This window comes from Amblyomma americanum, chromosome 6 (assembly GCF_052857255.1).
Source record: "Amblyomma americanum isolate KBUSLIRL-KWMA chromosome 6, ASM5285725v1, whole genome shotgun sequence".
In the NCBI taxonomy this organism is placed as follows: Eukaryota; Metazoa; Arthropoda; class Arachnida; order Ixodida; family Ixodidae; genus Amblyomma; species Amblyomma americanum.
In genome coordinates, this window is record NC_135502.1 from 159,132,205 (window position 1) to 159,139,580 (window position 7,376).

A 7,376-nucleotide genomic window follows, 5' to 3' on the forward strand; every position below is an offset into this window, starting at 1 on the left:
TTTTTTCCTTGACTTCCGTTTTACTAAATTTATGCAGTCTATAAAGGGTATATTCCCACGTACTGGTGACGGCAGTCGAAGTAGCGATGTGTTCTTCCAAAAGAACTCTTCATTTGGGCTTACTTGCGCCCACAATGGACTGAATCACTCGGCGGCGGCGAAGCGACAAGCGTACTCGGCGGTCGTCGAACAGAATGCCCTCTGCTGTCGGTCCTGCTTAATTTAAAGCTGATAGCGAACTTTCTAAATAAAACGTGCAAAGTTACTAGAACATTCTGGAACAACGTAGAATCAGATATGCCTGGCTGCGATCAATAGACATAAATCTTGTCGCGTCTTGCATCCCAAACAAAGCGATAAATCGGCGTGCCGGCAGCTTTGAAGAACGAACAAACAAACACTCCAAAGATTCCCGGCAATATTTACTTTTTTTATTCCCTTGCCATGAGCTTGAGCAGCGCACAAATCTGCTCCCTCATTGCCTTTTATCCCCCAATGACTCGGCACTCAGCACAGTTTTATATTTTGCCCTTGAGCAGTGGCAGTTACTATATATTGCAACACTGTTACCTATTTACTGCCGCCACCATGCGGTGCGACAGCAACCGCTGGTCCTCGTTGTCTTCCCCGGCTCGTGCGTTGGTTCGCTGAGTGTGACTGCTTTGCTAGTCCTGGTGAGCCCTTCTGACCCTTTTGCCGACTTTCGGTTATATGTTGTGTTTGATGTAGCCAAGCAGAGGGGCGCTTGCATTTCTAGAATGGAGAGCTGTAAGTACACTTAAAGGGTCTGTGTAAATAATAGCATATTTAAGGTTCTCGCTTACTATTTTTTCTATGGCCACACATACAGCGTAGCATTCCGCAGTGTAGATGGATGAACACTCTGGTAGTCGTACTATTTGCTGCGAATTTCCTCGCACCACAGCGCTTTTACGTAACTGTTTTTGATCCATCAGTATAGAATTCTTTATGACTACTGTATTTTTCTTCGAGGGCCAGGAATTCATGCATTACATGTTGTAGAGATTGTTTTTTGCGGAACTGTGTAAGAGTGAAGTCACAGATTGGAGGAAAAATTGTACCATGGAGGCACTGTAGCTCGTCTTTGAAAAATGCCAGGTAATGTATCTTTTATGCCAAGGTTTTGGCACATCTCTTCAAAACACCGGAAGAGTGGCCATATAGCTAGCGGTTTGTGGTTAAGCAGTGTTCTAGGTGGGAACTTTGTGTCTAATGGGTAACATAGGTGTTTGGGCAGCGAACAGATTTTTAATTTGTACGAGCATGATTCATCTGTCTGTAAGTGAAGGTTCGTTAGTTTCCGCATAAAGACTGCTTATGGGTCACGTCTTGTATGCACTGGTGGAAAGATGTCACAAACTTCGGTGCATATTAGAATGAAAGAGCGCAGCGCGTAAGCAATCGCGTCCGCGCGCTGTAAAGTAAATCAAAAAACAGCCGGGAAGGACCCCCGGAGAGCGCGTAAACCTTGCGTGGGCTTTCCACTCAGCTCGCCGGCGCGGCACCAAAGTAAACATAGCCACGCGCGGCATCGAATGCTCTAGAATGTCTGAGTAGTTTATACTCATCGTCGACGGAGAGGGCATGACCTTGACCGCGCTAAAGTGTAGCCCTCTCCCCTTCGCTCTGGCGTCGGCGTCTTCGTATGCAAGAAGGAACCAGAAATTTCTCGAAGGTGGTTTCCGCGCTCGACCAATGGGGTCGCGCGCCCGGCGCGAGAAGGAGAAGGAGTTTGTGCAGTTGAAGCTGCGTGTATGTGCGCGCCTGCCTTGGCGCGAATAACAAGCACACGCGGTCTGCGCCTATAAATGAGGGGCTTCAACCGCTGTAGGTTAGCCCGAGCCGCCGTTTAAGCTTCTGAGAAGCGCGCCCGCTCGACTCATGGGAGAACACCTCTCGCCCAGCCCGGACCAGCGAGGCAACGTGCGCCTACCTGCGGGACGGCCCAGTCAAGCTCTTCAGGTCGTCGGACTGTCGCAATGCCCGGTGAACAAATCGTGTTTTGGTTGTTTATCTCTCTATGTGTTAGTGCACTTTAGATGCAAAGTTCTGTTAAATTGTAATCGCTCTCGATTGTTACTTTGCTTGAGTTGCTTTGTATTTGTAAACCACTTTGTATCTGCTCGTACGAGTGATAGTGAAATCCTTTGTATCGTCTCTTAGCTGTATAAACTTTGTTTTGTTTGAGAAAATTTGACTCCGACCCATTCTCTGGCTTGCGGCCGGCGAAAGGTGGGCACCAAACGACAGACCCCCTTGTCACTAGGTAGCTGGTCTCCGGCTAAGCTTGCCACGCTGTCGAGGGCATCTCTTTTGTGACCGAGACCGCTACCCCCATACGCTCTAAGGGTGTCTGGGAGCGCACGCAAAAGTGCGCGAAGTGGTGACATATTCTGGCATCCACGACAGGACGTTTGGTGCTTTGCAAGCGCAGAGAACGGAGAAAGAGTCGGAAGGAGTTTACGAAGAGGTCGTAAACGAATGTTTAGCAGCAGAGTGATATTGTGAGGTGCCGCGCTGACGTCGTTATTGAGGTTCACCGTGTAGAGGTAGTATTCACCTTGAGAAATTCAGTATCTGAAAATGAACTTGAAGGAACTAGTTGAGGTTGGCATCCAGATGGGGATGTCCGAGGCTGAACTACGGAAATGGGTGAACCAGGAGAGAGAGAAGGTTGAAAAAGAGAGACAGAGGGCTAGAGAAGCCGCTGAGAAAGAAAGAGGATAAGAGTTTCACAGACAGTATGCAATCCTTGCGAGGAAGCTTGCTGAGGTGCGTCGTTTGAACAATGTCCGGCAGCCAGTGGAGCTCAAGCCCAGAGAGGCAGGGTGGAAGACTAACGAGTCTGGTTTGTTGGCAACCACGGAAGTGGTTGTAACTAGCTCCACTAATGAGAGTGTGGTTGTGGAACAGCCCGTTCCTACAACTGAGATTAAAGAGCGCGTGCATCAGACCGACGTTTCGCTTCCTCAGGACAGTGAGAGTATAGTTAATACTGAGGTAGTAGGCACTGAAGAGAAGGTCAGCCTGGCGCTTCAGTCAGAGGACACCTTAGGGCAGTCGGCTAAAGATGGCGAATAAAGCAGGAGCCTCATCGAGATGGTCAGAGTGCTGCACGCCTGATTGCTGCAGAGTCGACCATGAGGCAGAGTGGTATAATGTCAAAGAGGGCGAAAGCTCCGTCACACATGTCGGTGAGGAGAGTACCCTCAGTGAAGAACCGGAATCTGTTCCGAGTGAACCTTCGAGCACCGAGGAGGCCTTTCCCGATGAGGAAAGCGAGGTGAGGTCTTTCTGAGGGGAAGCCGAATGTGTAGTAGAAGGAAAGCCTTTTTGTGAATGCACTGAAAGTGACCATCTGAAGGGAGGAATTAAAGAATTGAGTGAAAGTGCGGAGAACGCGTGTCCAATGGTTAAAGAGTTGTGCTCTGAGCACTTGGCATGAGGAAAACCCAACAAGAGAAAAAAGAACGAATCGGAGAAAGGAAAGTCAGTCCATGAAGAACAATAAGTGACTGAAGCAGTGGCTTCATCTCGAGACCCCATCTCGAATGATGCAAGTGAAAAGGATATGGGCTGGCCCCGAAGAATATTGAGGAAGGAAGTAGGACGAAACAGAAGCAAGCTGAAACAGCTCAGCCGGGTGCAAGCAAGCTGCACGAACATCGCATCAAGGTGAAAAAAAAAGCTGAGACGAACGAGCCCAACTTTCAGAAAGGACTCTGTGTGAAAGCGTAAGCAAAAATAGGAAAAGCGCACGCCGAGAAGTAACACACGAGAATCGAAGCCGTCATGAGCGAACTGGCATAAAATCTCTTTGCAACAGACGCGCTAGCCGCAGGAAAAGAGGAAGGGCTCGAAGTACGTGCAGAACCACACAGAGGAGTACGAGTCCGAAGCAGAGCCAAAATGGCGTCAGGAAGAGAAGCCTTAATAGAAGGCGGAAAAAGAGCAGAACGCTCGACAGGAAGAAAACCAGGAATCGCGTTAGAGAGCGAGTCCCAAACGCTTCCGAAATCTCGAGCGGGGTAAGTTTATGCCGAGCCGACTACATACGCCGAATCTGGAAATATAGGCGCAGGAATGCCTTGAACTTGTGTGCTCCTTCTTTGTGGTGCAATAATGTGTTGTGTGCGTGCACACATCACTATACTGATGTGTGTATTTTGGCATTCGCCATTGAGTTTGTGAGCGCAAGCATGCGCGCCCGAATTTTGTGTTTTGTGAATATTGTTGCACATTATTCTTAAAGGAAGGGGCAGTGTCACGAAATTCGGACCATATAAGAAAGAGCGCAGCGCGTAAGCAACCGCGCCCGCGCGCTGTAAAATAAAACAAAAAACAGCGGCGAAGGACCCCGGAGAGCGCTTAAACCTTGCGTGGGCTTTCCACTCAGCTCGCCGGAGCGGCACCAAAGTAAACATAGCCACGCGCCGCATCGAATGCTCTAGAATGTCTAAGTAGTTTATACTCATCGTCGACGGAGAGGGCATGACTTAGACCGCGCTAAAGTGATATCCTCTCCCCTTCGCTCTGGCGCCGGCGTCTTCGCATGCAAGAAGGAACCAGAAATTTCTCGAAGGTGGTTTCCGCGCTCGACCAATGGGGTCGCGCGCCCGGCGCAAAAAGGAGAAGTAGTTTGTGCAGTTGAAGCTGCGTGTATGTGCGCGCCTGCCTTGGCGCGAATAACAAGCACACGCGGTCTGCGCCTATAAATGAGGGGCTTCAACCGCTGTAGGTTTGCCCGAGCCGGCGTTTAAGCTTCCGAGAAGTGCGCCCGCTCGACTCCCGGGAGAACACCTCTCGCCCAGCCCGGACCGGCGAGGCAACGTGCGCCTACCTGCGGGACGGCCCAGTCAAGCTCCTCATGTCGTCGGTGAGTGCCCGGTGAACAAATCGTGTTTTGGTTGTTAATCTCTCTATGTGTTAGTGCACTTTAGGTGCAAAGGTTCTATTAAATTGTAATCTCTCTCGATTGTTACTTTGCTTGAGTTGCTTTGTATTTGTAAATCACTTTGTATCTGCTCGTACGAGTGATAGTGAAATCCTTTGTATCGTCTCTTAGCTGTATAAACTTTGTTTTGTTTGCGAACCTTTGGCTCCGACCCATTCTCTGGCTTGCGGCCTGCGAATGCTGGGCACCAAACGACCAACCTGCTTGTCACTTGGTAGCTGGTCTCCGGCTGAGCTTGCCACGCTGAGTCGATGGCATCTCCTTTGTGACCTAGAGCGCTACCTCCATACGCTCTAAGGGTGCCTGGGAGCGCACGGAAAAGTGCGCGAAGTGGTGACAGACGTAAACCTAAATTTTGCACTGAGTCGAGTCGTTTAAAGTACGATGGCCTTGCTGAACCATATGCTGTACTGCCATAATCTAAGTACTTCAGAGCAGTAAATTCTTAGAAGGCGTGCCCTTTCATAACCGCAGTGTTTATGTGAAAGGACTTTGAGTATGTTCAGAGATTGAGAAGCTTTCTTTTTGAGGGCGTTTATGTGTGGTAGAAATGCGAGCTTTTTGCCAAATGTTGTTCCCAGAAATTTTTGGTCATATTTATCTGGTAGTGTGACTTCACTTAGATACAGGGAGGGATCTATGTGGAGTCCTCTTCTAAGCGGGACTAGAACAGCGACTTACTTTTGCGTAGAAAACTTGAAACCATTTTTATCTGCCCAAGTTTTTACTTTGTTTACTGTCAGCTGCATTTGCCTCTCACACGATGTGACGCTAGACGATGTGCAAAAAATCTGGAGGTCGTCGACATAGACTGAATACACGATGGACTTGGGAAATAATTTTGCTAGAGAATTCATTTTTACTATAAAACGTGTAGCGCCTAAAATGCACCAATGAGGCACGCCGTTCTCTTGAATGAAGTGCTTGGAATGAGTGGCACACAGGCGTACTTGAAATGAACGGTTGGACAGAAAATCACTTAAGAATTTCATCATCCTGCAGCGGACGCCGAGGTTTCCATGGTCGTACAGCATGCCAAACCTCCATGTGGTGTCATAGGCTTTCTCTAAGTCGAAAAAGACTGTGTTATTTAGGCGCACAAGATGGTCGATTGAAGAGTATGCCTTTTTAAACCCGCATTAATGAATGTCAAGAAGATCACAGGATTTTAATACAAACATTAACCTAATTTTACAGACGCTTTCAAAGTATCTGGCGAGTACACTTGTCAGGGCTATAGCTAGGGGAGGTAGGTAGCTTTCCCGGTTTTAACAATGATACAATAGTGGTCTTTTTCCAAGCCTCCGGTATCTCTCCTGACCCATACTTTGTTAAAAAAATTCAGACGTGAGCCTACACCGGGCTCGGACAGATGGGCGAGCATTTCATAATGGACTTCATCTGGTCCTGGTGCAGTCTGTTTACCGGAAGAAAGTACGCTGTTAATTTCTTCTAGTGTAATTTGGCGATTATACGGTTCGTGAGCATTCCCCGCTGTCGGCAGTCATTTTATCGGCTGTGTTTTTATATTTTAAAAATGAGTCTGTATAATGAGACAAACTAGATACAGTACCAAAACGTTCACCTAATATATCTGCTTTGTCTTTTATATTTGTTTGTACACCATGTAGGGGCTTTCAGAAGAGAGACCGTGAACGGGGAGTAGCGACCATTTAGTTTGTGCACTGCCTTCCACATCTTTTTCGACGAGACATAGCTGTTTCTAGAGGAAATGAAACGCTGCCAAGATGATTTTTCGGCACTGCGATGTATGTACTGAGCTTTAGCCCTGGCTTTTTTAGAGTTTATAAGGTTCTCTTGCGTGGGTTATCTGCGAAAGATGCCCCAAGCTTTATTTTGTTGTTTCTTTGCTTCTTTTCAATCTGGTGTCCACCACACTTTATGGTTGCATTGTACTATTCCTGAAGACTGAGGGATTGCTTAGTGTGCGGCAGCAAGAATAAAATCTGCGAACTTTTCGTTTACTTCATTGACATTAATATTTTCTGATGCAATATTTCCTCATGTGGCTTCCATTCTAAAAAGTTGCCAGTCTTCTAATTTCATCTTCCAACACCGTGGTTTTGTCAGGGTGACTGATGATGAGGATGACCGGCAAATTTCAACAGGGAGGTGATCAATTCTATTGAGGTTGTCTAAAACACCCCACATAAGACCTCTAAAAACTGATGGAGAGCTAAAAGATAAATCTAAAGCGCTCAATTCTCCTGAACTAGGAGATCAGTAAGAAGGTTTACCGGTGTTCAGTAAATACATATTGTTCTATAGTATATAATCCTCACTTACCTGACGTCTGCTATTGGTTTTCTCACTGCCCCGGAAATAAGAGTGTGCATTAAAATCGCCAACTATCGAGTTTGGCTCCGGTAACTATTCTAAA